Source organism: Anas platyrhynchos, chromosome 3 (genome assembly GCF_047663525.1).
Source record: "Anas platyrhynchos isolate ZD024472 breed Pekin duck chromosome 3, IASCAAS_PekinDuck_T2T, whole genome shotgun sequence".
Taxonomy (NCBI): Eukaryota; Metazoa; Chordata; class Aves; order Anseriformes; family Anatidae; genus Anas; species Anas platyrhynchos.
The window spans coordinates 37,936,507-37,954,292 of NC_092589.1; the positions used below are offsets into that span (position 1 = coordinate 37,936,507).

General features: G+C 41.8%; 1 long non-coding RNA gene across 1 annotated transcript in view; it reads right to left on the reverse strand.

Moving 5' to 3' along the window:
* LOC110352180 (uncharacterized) overlaps positions 1-12,830 on the reverse strand; it is a 32,888-nt gene extending 20,058 nt beyond the window's left edge. Inside the window, exon 1 of the long non-coding RNA XR_002400732.4 lies at positions 12,631-12,830. This is a non-coding gene — a long non-coding RNA (uncharacterized lncRNA). The remainder of the gene's footprint in view (positions 1-12,630) is intronic.
* Positions 12,831-17,786: the final 4,956 nt, after the last annotated feature.

The following is a 17,786-nucleotide window of genomic DNA, read 5'->3' on the forward strand; positions in this document are numbered from 1 at the left end:
CATGATTATTACCCCATATCAACTGCCCCACAAAACCTCAAATTCAGCCTCTTTTCTGCCAGAGCCTGAGATGGTGCCCTGTGACCATTGGCATGTATGATCTGCCTCAGTTGCTACTTGTGGACCTCAGGGGCTCCCCTTCAGACACCACACGCACATCCGCATCCCCCAGAAACTGCCCCAGGATCTCTATCCCACACACTCCAGGTTAAGGTTCCAGAAAATCCACTGCTTTTGCCCTGATTTCCCCAAGACCATCCCAAACTGTTGTCCAGGTCATACTTTTACACACCAAAGTCCTCACCTGCATAACCCCAGACTCCTATGCCAGGATCTCCATCCTCAACAGAACCACTGCCACCCCCCACGCTGCTCTGGGATGACTTCTCACCAAACTGTGTCCCTTCTGCATATCTGCTCTAGCAAACACTCTCCACTTCTCTAAAAAGCCTGTTTTCCCACCACCAGGGCGGTCATATCACTCACCCATGCTATTAACTCTACTTCACCTGAGATCACCATGCCCGTAACATCTCTCCTCATTGCTTCCTGAGAGCATCCAGGTACCTCAGATCCCTCACATACACACACACACACACTCACACTTGGGATCTTGCTATGCTTGCTCCTAGCATTAGTTCAGAGCCTGCTGAGCCACGGGGTTCTGCTGCTCACCCTCCTCCCCTCTACAGAAGCTGCACTTCTAAGTAGGAAGGACACACTATTCCTGATACCACAGCCACAAATCTCCAAGTGCTGACACTCGAAACAGTTTCCATCTGCTTCATTAAAGAACAGAGCTGTGGGTCAGGCTGTTTATTAGGTACTAAAATTTAAATTGAAGCAGTTTTCGAAAAGCAAACTTTCCCAATGTGGCATAAAAGTGCTTAGATACCAAAAAAACGCTGCATGGACAGATTTAGAACCCATCTCAGGTTTTGTTTGATTATTTATTTATGGTACTGTTCTTTTTAAGACAAGAGCAGCTTATCTTCTGTATTAGTTTCTGTTGACTGGGAGGATAGAGACCTACCTAAAAGCACATTCACCAGCCTCTGCAACACCAAAGGTTCTCCTGCTTCTCCAGAAGGACACTGCAAAGGGACCTACAAACAAAAGTCCCCAAGGCACCAACATTTAAGATTGTTGCCTAACATTTCCCATTGTACAGCAGCTTCTCCTCCATGTATGTAACTGACCTAAACTGTAACTGTCTTGACAAAAAAAAAAAAAAATCCTCACAGATCTCAGCATCAGGCTGACAGGGACCAAAAGATGACTTTGCACAGTTCACTGCCATTGATAAAGGCACAGAACGACTGAACCAAAAGCAGGATGGAAGGGAGCAGTGGGCTTGGCAGGGCCACTTTTATTTCTATTTATCTTGACTCTTGAACTTTTTCAGATTACAAAGCAACAGACTGAAGTCTTTTTTTGTTTGTTTGTTTTACTTTAAAGTTGTTTTTTTTGTCTGCTTTGCTGTGCTTGTAAAACAAACTCCTACTTATCGCCATCCCAAAAACTCTAAGCCAGGGTAATAGGAAATTCTGATTACACTATCACCACTTTCTAAAAAGCCGCACCCATTTCATGTTCTGGAGCATAGATCTGAAACTTAGTAAAAGGTTTCATCAGGGGCACAGAATGCCATTAGAGGTGTAAGTGATTGAAAGTGAATATACGTTGTTTCAGGTAACATTTAGGTTCTCAGCTGAAGGTTTCTGCTAGTGCCACTCCTTGCAAAATCTGTCTTCATATTGCCAGAATTAAATTCTCAGCCATGACCCAGATTCTTACGATAAAATCAATTCCTAGATTTTTAAATTTCTTTCCAAAGATTTTCAGAGGTTTTTGAAGTCACAATGTTTGCCACAGACATGAAAGCTAGCAACAGATCTTCTTTATTTCAAATAAAACAGGAGATCATTCAGAATCATGCGTGCAAGCAGTAAAAAGCAGTAAAGCTGTATAATACATCATTACAATACAGCAAGCACCACAGGAATAGACAGTATACAACACCTAAAATGCTAAAAAACATATCCTTTAGGAGACAATTTCTCCTCAGTGGTTTTGAGGTCAGTTTTCCACAGATATAATAGTATTTCCATTTTCAGAGAACAGCTTGGACCTAAGATTCCTATGAGGAAAGTGTCTTTTTCTTATGTATTTGTTTATTTATTTTCTATATAATGTTCTTAATCTATCTGGGTCTTGCAGGCTGGGAGCTGTTGTATATATCCTCTGCCTTGTTCCATTTTTGCTTTTTCATTCTAACCTATACTATGGCACAGTTTCTCTGTTTCCTGTCAGCCTTTATATTCTCACGTTTAAGTTTTTTTGCTGGTTGACCTGAAAGAAGGAATTCTGCTCTCAGGCTCCATCCTTAGGTGTCCATGTGAGCATTATTCCCACTTTAAAGCTTTCCTGCTCTCCAAAGACCCCTTTTCAGCTCAATGAGAGGAGTTAAACACAGAGTGGCAGAAGGCAAAGTCTCAAAGGATTAGGATGCCTTTGACAGCTTTGTTGGTCAAATTCACTCTTTTCCTGAGACCCATCCTTCTCCCACTTCAGTAACCAAAAATAAGCAGTTATCTTCATGAAGGTTCACCCTGGTTTCAGACAGACCTCTGTGCCATGGAGTTGCACTGACATGTGTCCAGTTACCCAATTCTCCCACCCAAGGAAAGCAACCTGAGCCCAAAGGGGCTTCCCTGGGCTTGCTTCAAGTAACAACCAACAGACGTGAACACCAGTTCAAGCCTGACCATTTTGGCAGCCAGCATTAACTTGCAAAGACACCTGCAGAGATGAGGGAATTCAAGGTCGGATATTAAGACCTTTTCAAAGACATTTAATTAGTCTGACAATGGCTCAGTTTCGCAAAGTGTTTATTTTTACCTAGTGGCCATTAGAAACCCTCATTCATTCATGGCATTATAATTTACTGTTATGGTTCTGTGTCCTGGTGAATAATTTAAGCTGCATAGGCTATGAAACTTTTATTACTAGGTTAACTCTTCATGTTTGCTTTCTATGGCAGTGCTTTGAAATGTAAGCCACTGATGCTGTTACTGGTGACTCATCGTCTTAGCTAGTATTTTTGATGTAAAAAAATCAATTATTAAATGGAACATTTTTCTCTTCAGAAACCAGTCCTTTGAACTGTTTCCTATGCAAGGCAGGCACCAAGCTATTTATGGACAGGAATCACATTCCCTGAATCTGCTGATATTGCTAAGCACCTAGATTTATTGAGCACAGGAAAATCCAGACTGAGCCCCAGTTAAAAAAAAAAAAAAAACAAAAAACTGCTAGGGTGCTCCTTCAGATGATGAAAAGTTTTTTCAAGCAGGTGAAGTCAGCTGTAGTGCTTGACCTTTCTGTGACTGGACCAAACAAAGCCTTCGATCTGTTGCTTGCAAATTTTCATAGCCATTATAGCGACATCACTTTCTTCAGTGTTGGCAGCAGCAGAAACAACAGGATTTGCATATTGAAGCATGAGAAAGCATTTAACATTCCTGTCCTCGTGTGCCACTATTTGGCACAAATCTTCCATAACATGCCAGTTCTTATTGTGTGTTAAACACCTGGTATAGCACAACATGTGCGCCAGTAGTGAGACACCTCACATGGAGAAGAATTCACTGACAGTAGATAACTTAAAATAATTCTCAGTGTGCTAAATGACAAAAGCTACGAGTTCTACCAGAAGCTTTCTTTCCTCCATCACTCTTCAATCTAGTGTATTTGCCATTAAAGCTTTAATTACATCTTTTAAGAGTACAATCCTCTTCTCTCTCCCTGCCTTAGGGCCTTTTATTGGATTAAATGGAATTTCTGGTGCACAATTGCTGCGAGATACCTATAGGGCTGAATTGCTTTCTCCAAAGAACAGCTGAAATCCATAACCAAGCCTGGATTGCTGTACAGACTGGAAAACAGGGTAATTTCTTCTCTGGAGTAGTGATTTGAGTCAAATTCAGGAAGAGCTGACAGAAGAAAAATTATAGGTTTTTACCAACATACCTGGTGGCTCCACTTGATTTAGTGGATCTGTGCCAGCTTTCCCGGAGTCTGGCTCCTTTGCCTTCAGTGGTGTTACACTGGCTGGGACGCCAGCCCAAGGCAGGCACCAGTGCTTAATGCCCTTCATCCTGGGGGTGAGCAGGAACAAATTAATGTGCCACCCAACCTGAAATGGCAGGACTCAGCCTTCTATACAGGATCAACCAGTCAGAGGCTCCTAATGCTCAATACCTCTGTCTCATGAATCCAGCTCCATAATGTTTCTAAAATGTAAGAGATACTTTGCCTTGATGAGGACAAGGTATGGCTAGGACAGTCAGCGTTGAGTGTTCAGGACTGCGATTCTCTGGCTCCCATAGGAAGACATGATGGCAGACCCTGTTTGGATTTATTGCTAAGGCAAGCAGCCAAGCATGCAAATCAGTGATGAGCTTTATTTACAGTACAACAGATAAAAACTTAACTTTTTTTTTTTTTAATCATGCTAATCCTTATCCATTTTATATCTTTCTTCAAGGACTGCTTCTAGGATATTAGAAATTAATCATTCTCTGGGGTAGGGCTGATGAGAGCCTACCCCACGCACACAAAGGACATAAGCACTTCAAGTGCTCAGACCTGTAGAAGGAATACAAATACGGCCACAAGAGCTGAGAAGCCTGTGTGTATTTTTGGATATCACTCTTTTTTAGTGAAGCAGATGCTCTCTGGGATATAGATTAAGTTCTGTTGCTCATTTTTCCAGCTGCCTCAAAAGCAGGGATGACAAAGTCTCTCATAAACAGATTGAAAGGTCATTTGGTTTCACTGTTGCTTTATCTGAGTACCTCTGTGTCCTCCACTGAAATGTCACTGTGTGCCTTCTTCAGAGCCACTCCTTGGTGATTATCAATTAATACACGTTAGGTGTATATGGAGCATTACAGATCACAGACCAACATCTCTTCTTAATTATAATGGCATAAATTTAATAACCCCACCAACTTCAGCAGAGACATTAACAGTTCACAGAAATATAAATGAAAGCAGGATATGGCCTTTACAGTCTAGACCTTAAGTGTAAGGTCTATCTCTATCTCCTACTGAAAATTAAGAGTATTGGGAGCAATGGAAATATTGGTAACTCAGTATGAAGTAATACTATTTCTAAAACATTAGAATGATATTCTTTTCCTTACAGTACACCAGTGCTGGTGAGTGATAAATGGTAAATGCTCAATTTTCAGTACGTTTCCCTCTCCACTGCCACCACCTTCCCCCTTTCCTTCCCCCCCCCAAGTAAAACCCCTTTTAAAATGAAATTCAAATTTTGGTAAGGATAGAGTGATTATGATGTCATTCTAATTGTTTTTCCATTTCAAAATGGCTTCTTATTTATCACACTATAATACAAGGGTAAAAAAAAATAATTGAATTTAGAAGACATTTTGAACTTCTTCAGGGTGAGGTATTAATTTGTCTAGAATTCATTTCAACATTTTGGTTTGTTTCTCATTAAACTCTAACACTAATGGTTAGAAATGTTAAGACTTCTTATGAAAAACATATTTTATAGGAATGTCTAAGTATTGTTACTCTAAGGGTTTTGCTTAGAAATCAGTTGCATTTGTACTACATGCTTGAGAGAGAGAGAGATTAGTATTTTCACAAATTGTCCTTTTTACCAGAATTTTTTCCTCTTGTATTCATAGGTATTAACAAAGTAGGGTGAGGAGAGAGAGGAAGAGGAGTGAAGAAAAAAGAAAAGAAGCATAATCAGCAGGAGATAACGTGTTTGTCCAAATGAGAGGAACAGGAGAGACATAAGATCCCTAATATCACTCTAAGGCTAGCAGAATAGTATAACCTGCCAGCAAAAGGAGGAACAGAAGAAGGAAGAACACAAAGCTCAAGATGCAAAACTTGCCTCCTCAGAAGCCCTGTCCTCACTCATGCAAGAAACCAGCTCAGAAATACATCTAAATGTAAGCACTGGAGATTGCATAGCAGCAGGTGTTAGGAACTCTTGAGCATCTCATTGGGTGAGCCACCGCCATTAAGTTCTCCACATCTGAGCTCCCAACAGGGCAGGAACATTCACACTATGAGGTTAAAGGATGAGAGAGAAGCAAGTCAACAATGGTATTTACCTTGTTGGCTGACATAGAGCAGCATCCCTCAAAAAGCTACAGACCACACATTTCTCCTATGCTAGCAAAAGAAGGCAGATATTAGCAGGAGGGCTTCAATTCTGCAAACACCCAAGAATATTTTTGAGGAATATCTTTGGAGGGCTCAAATATGTTGGGTTAAAGAAGTGAGAAGCTGCTCAGTCAGTCTCTAGAGAGCCTTGTTCTGTCTCTCTAAGGAACCTTAGGAACAGGCACTCCAAGCAGAGGTTCAAGCATGGGATCAATTTGGAAAGAAAATTAGGGGCAATACGCAATCTGTGGGAATGGTAAACGATCAAAGGTACACATCATGTTGACACATTTCATTTGAGTATAAATAACAACAAGAATGGGAGAAAGTCATGCCAGCAGAGTTACAACTTCACAGTGTTTGCTCAGAAGTTAGAACACTACAGTAAGTGCTTTTCACTGTGTTTTATTTGAGGAGTAAATTTTAGGTATTTTATGATTCTTCTTCCTCTAAACTTGACTGGAAAATACTACTGTCTTGGGTTTTAGATACAATAACAACTTTTATAAGTCCTGAAATAAAAACAGAACCTTATTCTGTGTTTACAAAAAAAAAAAAAAAAAAAAAAAAAAAAGTTAAAATTAGATACAGAGAAAAAGAAATTGTAAAAAAAAAAAAAAAAAAAAAAAAAAGTGACCGATACTGCTTAGCATCTCCTTCCTTTTTGTTCAGAGAATAAGGAAAATATAATGACAAATGCCTTTTTCAAGCCAGAAAAAATTTTGTTTGGTGCAACCTGATGCAACCTAGGAAAGACCTATTAGCTTATTATTTCCGTGACTTATCCTATCTGTCTATTTATCTGTTTATCTGAATGCCCCTCATCTCCTCAGCATTTAATATTTGATGACCTATTAAGAGTCCTTGTTCCAGATAAGCAATAACAGAGTTCATCTCTGCTTCAGGTTTGTTTACAGGTGATTCCTTTATTACCACTGCTGCCTGATATCTTGTAATGCCCAGAACTGAGCATGATCTGTTATGTTCATTCTAAATTTAAAAAAAATAAAGGTATATATAGGGGCTGTAGAGACAGATAATTATAGAAAGAGCACCATCTATTGTCAGGTAAAAAAATATTAATGCTGTTTATGGGCTTAGAGCCTCAATGGTGTGGTGACAGCTGTGAGATTTGGACCTATGCCAGCAGCTAAGGAAAAACTACGCTGAATGCTTTTGGCCCCAAGATGAAATGGCCTAGGTGATATGAATGTCTTGTATTGCATCTCATAAAATATAAGACGCTGAAATTCACATGGGGCCAGGAGTTTTTATGCAGCTTTCTTTATGGGAGCCTGTTAGAAGTGGGCTGTGAATGAAAATTGAGTGTAGCACCATGAATGGGGAAGGCCATGGCATTTATCGGGATGTTTGGATGGCATGGGCAGATAACCAAGCCATGTGAAGCCTCATTTGGCTGCAGGAAGCCCTAAGGGCGTGGTGCAGCATGCAGTGTAGGTGATGCCCAAGGCAGCAGCAGCAGCATAGCACGTCAGCTGAGGCCACGGGCCTTGTCTCACAGCTGGACCAAGGAGACAGGGGAGCAGCACTGCTCCCACAGGGCCAGGATACTGGTTCTCTGTGCCATCCTCCATCACCTGGTACAGACAAGCTTAGAATTGCTCTTGCTCTGCCTTGCAGAAGATGATGACAAAGACCCTGGGCTGGCATTTTGCCAGGTGAGGGGCAGAGAGGAAGGAGAAGATTCCTCGACAGTTATTTGAAAAAACTGATTCATCTCAGGCAGCACAAGTTGTTATGCCAAGCACTTCGTAAATCATTTATTCAGCTCTCTGCATTTTCACTAGACAGCTTCATTATTGTTTTAATATCTTAATAAAAGTGAAGGACAATGACTCCCCATAACAGCTTGTGTGGCCTTTGCTGGTGGAAACAGAGAGGGGAGGCAAGAGAGGAATTGAACAGAATGAATAATATCCATAGAATACAAGTAACTTCCTCCTCCTTCCCTTCTCAAGCTTCCCCATGTAACTGATCCTGCCTTGGGACTTTCCACACAAGGCAGCAGAGAACAAAATAGAATATAAGGTTACAGTCAGCAGAGCATCTCATCAGCTGCATGAAAGCTAATGATTCAGCTGCTCAGTACAGACAGTGGTGTCCCTTGGAAGAGCATTTACCAATAGACAAGATTTTCAGTTGTACAGAGGCTAACGGAAGGAAAATAGGTGTATTCATAAAAAAAAAAAAAAAATTACTCTACCTGGCCACTTGCACATGAGAGTTGAAGCGTGTAGTAAAGCAAAATGCAAACGCTGTCACAAACCCCTGGCCAGAAACTAGCTGTTTATAGGGTTAGTGGACAGCAGGAGAACAACAGCAGGAATCAGGGAACACGAGTCCTGTATAGTCCAGGAAGCCAAGGGGCTACTAACACCTACTGACTACTCCACAGATAGACAAGCACTGTATAGTGTGAGAAGGGAACAGACAACAGATGTGGAGATGAGGGAAAGATTTATTCTTCTTCAGTATTTGCACCAATGGTCTCTTCTTCCTCCAGTGGTACTGCTTTTGAAGGAAGTAATACAGGAGTGCAAATCAAGGCAAGGCAAGCAAAAAGTGAAATAATTATGCTCTGGATTCAGCATCCAAACCACACCAAATACAAGAACCAAGCAAATTCCCACTGTGAGAAGTGAAAAGTGAATTCTTAACCACTAGATCAGTGTACTAAATCCAAAGAAGGATTATTGCAGTGGAAAGAATTTTTTAATTTTTATGTATGCAGGCTGCACAAAGTCAGATCTTATCTTTCCCTTGAAACATACTGAATCCAAGGTGGAGTGGGATTAATCTGCTTCATCTCTTCTGTAATCTACTGCAGCTTCTTTCTCTTTCACTCTCACTTTCTTTCTTTCCTCTTGATTATATGATAGTCTTACACAGCCTTTTTCATCAGGAGATAGTAAAGTGCTTGACAGTGATGAGGAGTGTTATAGTCTGTATTTACTGATGAGTGAACTAAGAAAGAGGAAATTGCTGAAACCAGCCAGCAGCAGAGCTGGCAGTAATACCTAGCCTTCCAGTCCCTTATTGGAGCCACTCATCTACATCAGCTAATATAATAGGTTGTGAAGCAATACAATGGAAATATTCAGACTCTCATTTCCTATCTATTGTATGTTTCATTTGCAATTGGATGATATAAACCTGGTAAAAGGAGCAGCAAAACCATAATAATAATAACAATAATAAAGCCCAAACGCTACAGTTGGAAAGAAAAGGGAAAAAGAGTAAGGTTCAATGCAACCAGAAATATTCTGATAATTCATAAATACCAAAAGTAATGCACAGGAGAAAACAAAAAATTCTTCCCTATCTAGTAGAGCAAGCTTCAGCTATACCGTATTAATCTGAGGTTTATAAGGAAGCTTTTTTTTTTTTTTTTTTACGTGTGATAAAGGGTGAATTTTCAGAGTTGACTGTTTATTTGCTATTACATTATTTTTTTCTAGATAACATTAAGCTTTCTTTCCAATGGAACTCTAGGATGAAGTATCTGGGATTCAGGGAAATTATGGAGAAAGGGGGAAATGGCAGGTGAATGCTCAGACTTGCACAGTGCCAAGTGCAGCAGCTCTGGGTGTGTGTGATTAGCTCAACTGTTTTGGAAGGAAATGCTAGTGAGGTGATCTCACTTTTGAAACAAGAACTAAGGAAGTCATGGCTGAAAAGGGAAAAGTGAGTTTTAGCTTTGATAACTGCATTCATCTCAGCTGCAACATGTTTCATAAATGCCTATTCTAGTAAGTTTTAAAAGTAGTACACTGAGATGAAAAACCAAGATCTTTTTACTCCTACATCACTTTTTTCTTTTTTTTTTTCCATTTTAAAAATGCATTAAAATGTTTTGTTTTCCAAATGGAGAAATAGTACTACATGGAGATTAATTTCTGATAAATCAATATTCTGATACATTAGCTCCAGTGGTGCTGAGTAAGAGCCAACACTCCAAAGACTTCCATCAGTGTGGTTGTGGGGCTCTTCACAATGACAAGAAGTCTGTGGATCTGGACTGTTCCCTGTCTTCAGGGCAGCAAAAGATGAAGCTGTCATTGAGCAATACAGATGGCAACTGGTATGCTAGCACTCAGAAGAGCTGTATTCATTTCCTGGTGCTCCCTCAACTTCTTCTGAGAGTTTAGGAAAAAAATTAAACATGCTCAGGAAAATGAACAGACGGGATGTTTCGCTAAATGCCATCTCTTCTGTGCTTCCTGTGGATATCCAGTACCCGGCACACATGATGGGCACTGGTAGGAGAAAAGTATCATGTCTACAGTCTTACGGTCTCTCTTAAAGCAAGGCATTAAGCAGCATGGCAGTCAACAGGCCTGAACCATCTCTGAGGGAGGAAGGTGGCAGCCGTTTCAGTAGCAGCAGCAATAAAGGTAAATGTTTTAAGAGAAGAGAAATAACTCCCACACCCTTGGTTCTGCTTGCTTTTCTAAGCTATCCCATTAGCCCTCCACAGGATATCTTCAACAAAAATGTGCTTTCACAGTGGAGCCAGCTATTCTGGATGAACAACACCAAGCTTGCAGAAAGAAAGCTCTTAGAAATAAAAACAAGTCACGCTGATCCATATGATCAGCCTAGAAGCATTTTCCTGTGCTGGTAACTGGTGACCTGGGGAGTAAGGAAGTCAAGGACACTGTCTGTAAAGAAAAGATGCAATTCCCCAGATGACGGTACCACGTAACCGCAGCCAATGCTTTTTGAGAGCACAGCATCAGCAGAGCATCAATGAGACCTGCTTGCCCTAACCTCCTTGCATTCCCACCTTATCTCTTGGGAAAATAAATAAACAAATAAAAACAACAGCTTCCAAATTTTTCTGGACTTCACCCAGACTTAAATTAATGACAAAATCTTGGTGATCATGGCATGACCTCTGGACTAGTGCCCCACTCCCATTAGGTGGAGTCCAGATGGGGTTTAGAAGGAAAATTTTGGAGCAGGAAAGATATTTCTCTCCACTTTTTCTTCTTTTTATTTTCCCCTTTAAATATATGTGTCTCATTTTGAAGCCTGACAGAAGGAGAGAAGACGGGAGGGGAAAAGAAAGAGAGGGAGCTGAAACTGAGCTGAAAATGAAGGGAAGGTTATGGACAAGGTGATGAGAATAAATTGTATGTCCTGGACTGGAGGAATTATGGCATCTCTGCACGTCTTTAGGCCTTGAGGGACTGCATCTTTTCTGAAGGAATTCTAAAGAGATTGGAGGCTTAAATGGGAGGGGAATAAGAGCTTTGCAGTGTGAGGGCTTGAGCATGCATGACCGTGCGCATCTGGCATGAAAATAACTGAGTCTTTTTCCCTCCAAAAGAGGCAAAGAGAAGAGCGGCCCAGGCCGTGCCTTTGGGGAAATCAGCATATGCACAGAGCAGCAACAGTAGTATCTTGGGCATCTGCTGTTTCCAGCAGGGAACCAACTTACTCCTTTGGAGCTGCCCGGTAATTTTCTTTTTCAAACCAAAACCTTTCCAGGGGAGGGAAATTTGACGTGGCAAAAGAGCACTCTACTAAAATTTGTTTCCTCAAAAGTTGGATCTGACATTCACCGACCATCTGACGTGTTCAAACACTTCTCTCACCTCCAGTAATTAATGCACACACATATAACACTTTCACTACTTTGCTCTTCAGTAATAGTATTTATATGAGGATTTCAAGGCTCTTTATGAAGAAATGCTGGTATCACCATGGGGAAAGACTAAAATCCTGGAGTAAAGCCATTTCTTCAAGGACATACAACTTCAGTGCAGCAAGCTCAACATTTGATACCAAATGTCCAGATCCTCTAAGCCTGCTCCAGCACATCCTTCTGCGTTCAGTCTGCAGCTGCAGCCTACTTTGAATTACAACGAAGCCAACACCAAACACCCTTTGGCAAATATTTTGAAAACACCCCTTAACAAACATTTTGAAATTCTGTTCACACTGAACTACTTTGAACTGACCCATTTTTAATGTTCTTTTCAGCATTTCCACAGGTTTTAATCTTATTTTCCAAGATTACCGTGACACAAAAGAAAAAGTTGTTTTTTGTTTTTGTTTTTTAAAGAGAGAAAGAGAGAAACAAGTTTCTCTTACGTGCTTAAACATAACAGGCTGAGAGGGCCCAAAGCTGCAGAACCAAAGCCCCAAAACCACATGCTTGAAACTTGCAACATATAACTGTGCAAGCAACCCAGAGCTCTTTGTTACATACGCATACTTCCAAGACTTGCGAAAAATATTCAACAGCCCAAAGGAATGAACTAAGCCTACTGTTAGTTTCAAGACAATTTCCCATAGCGAAAATGTTGACAGCAAGGCAAAGAGTCTAAAATATCCCTCTTTTTTCCAATAGATCTTATTATAGTCAGAAGCAAGCACATGAATCTTTACCTGCCACTTGTTGGCTACGTAACTCCTCTGAATTTCACTTCAAATATCTCTGAAAGCCCACTGGGGATAGTCCTCTGCCCACACCATGCTCTGCTTCATGCTTTGACTTTCAGGGAGAAAGAGACCCCATAGCCACAGCTGAAAGGCAGTAGCTCAGGATATCACTTTAGGTGGATGACTGCCACCTGTGCCCGAAAATGTGTGCCAGATGCTTAGGAAAAGAAGCTCTGCTCTCTTCTCTGGGGTTTTCTGAACCTCACTGAGTCTCTGCAGGTGCAGTAAATTGCCATTCAGCTAATGGGATGGACCCTTTAGTGGGAGCTGGAAAGACTTGTCCAGGCATGTAGGTTTATGTCCATGGGCTGCTAGCCGTGCCTTCAAGCACAACTAGCACAGGGATGATACAAACCTGTCCAGAAGTATTTCTAGCAGAGCAAGGGACAAGTTGTCACACAGTTGTGATGCAAATACGGTTCAAAGCCCAGTGGGAAAAGGCTCACCATACAGCCATGGAGTGTGGTAGCTGCAGAGAAGTGGTCTCAGAACAGTCTCAAAGCTGTGAGAACACTGAAAAAGAGGGAAACAGTCCATATTGCTACTCATGGTGCAGCCAACAAAAAGACCTTCATGAGCAAAAATCTTGTGTTTTTGGTTCAAGAATAATTTGAGCTTGAAAACAGAAAACCCTTGCAAATGTCAGAAGCAAAGCACAGACACTCCATGTCTTTGCACAGCCCAACATGGAACAGCACAGGGACCAGCACCCAGGTGTAACAACAATGAGGACACCCTGGCCATCCTGTACATCACATCAGTAAGTCGGTGCAATGCAGGGTCCCCTAGCCCCAGGGAAAAGCAGAGCAGCTGTCCTCTGGCTTTCCTCCCAGTCTATGCTGCTGCCAGGATGGCACGTGTCCACAGTTTGTCCACTGCTGCACAGAGGCTTGGGCAGCCCAGTCTGCCAAAGCCAGAGCACCCCGAGCACCACTGTCATGCTGATACCACATCATCTCTGATGGGGATTCAACATAGGGCGGGCATTTGTAAGCCTGAATCCTACAGGACCCGTTTCCTTTGTCACACACAGTGTTTATTTAACTAGATTCCCACAGCAAGAGCCCTGCTGGAGCACGATGCTGAGTCTCAGCTGGGCAAGATGACCTCCAACAGAAAAGTGGTGAGAAAAAACTCAAGTAGTGCCCCAAGCAATTGCTCATAACCCCTTGCAGCTGCTGCTACTTATGCATCTGTGTCTGTTCTTACCCTAGGATTTTTTCATGGTAATGTTTTTTTTCTCAGCCCAGAAGTCTTGGAAATTGCTGCTTCTTCAGAACAGTCAGAAATATATGGACTGAAGCAAGGTTTGGGGGAAAAAGTTCTTCATCCCAAATGTCAAAGTAAGGAGAAGAAATGCCAGTGGTAAAGCAATGGACAGAAAAACAAGAAAGTTGGATCCTTTGGAGAAGCAGTGGCAAAGCTGCAGCGTTGCTCAAACTGAGGAAGAAGCCCTTGTAACGGGATTCTTCTCCCTCCTGCTGAACAGAGTCCAGAGCCTGGACTGAATGCCTGATAGCTTAGAGAGTGTGACAACAAATCTGGGCTGCCCAGCATGGCATCACCAGAGCAGCCAGCTGAAAGCTCTGAGGCCTCTTTCCCACTCTCAAAGAGCCCACAACACTTGCTTTCAGCCTCACCTCTGCACACCTCTGTTTTTGCAAATCACCAGCCTGAATTGCCCTGAATTCCCTTACAGCCATAGCTTTATTTCATAAGGCCCGTTCTGAGCAGCTACTGGAAACTGCCTTCTTTCTCTACACACACATGCCCTGTACAGCCACTTTGGGACAGGGAATATTTAAATCAGTCATGCAGAAGCAGAACATATTGCACCGGAGGGGCAGAGAGCTCTCACCCGGAATACCCTGGCACCTGATGGCTCAAGCAGCAATATTTTTGCTGTCTTGGGGAGAGGGATTCAATTCCCTCCCCTGCCCAGAGAGGTCTGTGTTCCCTGCCTCCAGCATGACTGCTGTGATGATCAGCCTATAGCAAGCTGCAGGGAGCAAAGGATTCCCAGATTCCAGCTGAGCAGTGGCTCCTGTCGCATCCTCTGATGAACCCAGCTGGCACCATCTCGCAGGAAGAACCCCTGTTCCTTGCAGAAGCAATTTCTGAGAAATTATCTCACCTCCTCTTTAGTGTACACAGTGAATTTCAAGTACCAGTATTAAAAGACGTTTCACTATCAATCTGTACCTGGAAATCATGGCCCTTGCTGCTAATCTATGCCTCTACTGTTATTGCAGTGAAGTAGGTATAATTCTCTGACGGTGCAAAATTGCAACTGCAGCGCCAGGGGGGCCCAAATTGAATCAACTGGCTATACTTTGTCTTCCTTTTTACTTTATGGAAAAACAGGATTTAACGCTCTACTGCACAAATAAGGCTCCTCAGGTTTACAGAGCTCTCCAAAACAGAAATTAATGATGACACTCCTCATCCTTAGGTACCAAAGCACGCTGTGCAGGTGGGTGATTACATCGTTTCCTCCATTTTAGCAATGGAACAGCTCTTAAATAGACATCTCTGTGATCCGTTGAAGATCAGACATCACGTAAATGGCAGATGAGCTAAATCTTCTAATTCCTAGTCTGTGCTCTGTTGACTGACATTGCAAAAGCGGGGGTGGGAGGCTGGGGCAGGGAGGGAGAGGTGAAGAGAGCTGAGGCTATGTGTCACGCATTTCAATCAGAGTTTCCAAACACTCAGGAAAATATCCTCTGCCAGTGTGCCCACAAGTGCTAAATGGCAGCTAAGAGCTTTCAGGGAGCCTGACAAACATGGGCACAGCCATCATTTACTGGCAATTAAAAACAGAAATGCAGTGTGCAAGTGAACTGCCTGCCTCTTCGTAATCGAAGAGCACTTTGGAGTATTTATCAGTTCTATGGCCAAGAACATATGAATTTTTTAGTAATTGCTCCGTTCATGTCCTCACCACTGCATAATGAACTCAGCCCATTTAAAAGCCATTAATTAATCATTTATTACTGATTACACTTCACAATGGCATCCCAGATTGCTCCTCTGGTAGTGGTAGTAAACATGTCATGTCAGTCCCTGGCTTCACGTTCAAGAGGCCAGCACACCAGCCATCCCTAACAGCTCATTGCTCATCCAGAAGTGTTCCTGTGACTCTTTATTACAGCAGCAACTCTGGAGTTCAGGGTAGCGTAAGCTCACCCATGGTGTAACCTTGATCCCAAGGATGCATAATATGGCAGTAAAACTCTCAGTCAAGGCTGGAGGGGGCTATTGGGCAGGCTGCTGGGAACCTGCTCCAGGACCAGGTAAAAAAATGATGCCTTCCTGGACTAGAGAAGAATTGTGATCCCTTCTTGTCTAGCCTTTCCTGGAGACATTGAGAAAGTAATCCACTACTCATGCCAACATTTTGTTCCAGGTAGCCATTTATGGCTGTAAAGGTTCCTGGACTGTTCCTGAGCCTCTCATTAGACCATTTCCACCCCAGTCACAAATTGTTCATTCCACAACTGTGGGTGTCCTTCTGCTCTAGAAATTTCTTTTGAAGCCATCTGAAGCAGCTTCCCAAGTCTGCCTCTTCCATTAACTCTTCAGACCTTTTGTAAGACCTTCTCCACTTTTTTTTCTTTTTTTTTTTTTCCTCCAGCACTGGTCCACTCTTGCTCTATTCTAGTCTTTGTAAATTATTCACCATGCAATATCCTTCACATGACCATTTCCTGTAATTTATAGTGTCTGATATATTGTATTATTTAACACTGAAAAGCATTTCAGGATCCAGCTTGAGATGTATTAGGGAAGATGTAATGAATTGTGCTGTGTTGTATTAAAGCGTAGCCAATAAAACAGAAAACTATTAATAGCTTAACGTTTGTTGCTAATGTCTCCGTCTTTTGTGTTCATCGCAAGCTTGTCACATTTATTCTACTGCAAAGGGGGCAGGAGCTTTTAAACTTGTTTGCCTTCTCTCGGGAAAATTGCTTTGTTCTTTTCAGCTAACATTGCGTGCTTGTTAATGGAGCATTAATAATATCCATGTGATAAGCTTCTTCCATCAGACAGTGACGTCCACCAAATACTCTCCAGCGAAGTCTTAATTCTAGATCATAAGTGCAGAAGGCAAGGCCACAGCTGCTAGTAGTTTATTCAGCTTTCACCATGTCATATCAGGCTAAAATATTGATAATGACTGGCAATTTACATATCTTCTCTCAAACTCAGACAAGCTAGAGTTCCCATCACCACATTACACTTCACTGCTTTTATAGATCTAGACCAGTAATCCAACTTGTTTGCTTATTATGTAGTGAGACGAATGCAAGATCGAGCTTTATTTGGCAGGTGTGGAAGCAAGGATGCTGGTTCCAGACAGAAAGCATAAAGTCTGGGTCAGCACCTTATCCCTGATGAAGAATGTGTCATGTAAAGCCTCTTAACCCTTGTGATTTCAATGGCCGTATCACTGACACTATGGGAATTTGCTTAACGTTGCTGGGTTTCTCCATCTTTACACCAGATAAAGAAAGAAGAGGACTTTGTTCATTGCGAGAGGAGAAAACAAGATATGAATCCAGGCTAGTTTTGATCCTGCATAACAACTAATCTATGAATTGTGCTGTGAAATTCACACTGGATATGTTATAAACACACAAAGTTCAAATGCCTTCTGGAGATAGATCAGGTATCTTCTGTGCCGTGGCTATGAAAGCAGAATGTCACCGGCTTCTGTTTCACACCCATGTTCCGAAAGGATTTGTTTAAAGACTGGGATAAAAACAAATGTATTATTCAGAACTGAGTAATAGCTTTCACCAGTCACAGTGACAGACAGATAGGATACATGTGTTTTCTACGTGGCATGTAAATGTTTGGTACAAATCTAGGTCTTCAGTAAAAATCTTTACTGAGAGGGGGATGATGGAATTTCAAACCCAACTCCTTAATGAAGATATCTAAATGCAGAACCTACATCCCTACTTAGGCATCCTCATTACATGGTTTCATTTTCAGAAAAGTAGGTCACACTGGATCTGATTTTGTCTCATAGATCCTGAAAATCAGATTGCTTCTGACACGTCTTGTAAGGATGTTTTATGGTTTTATTCAGCTAT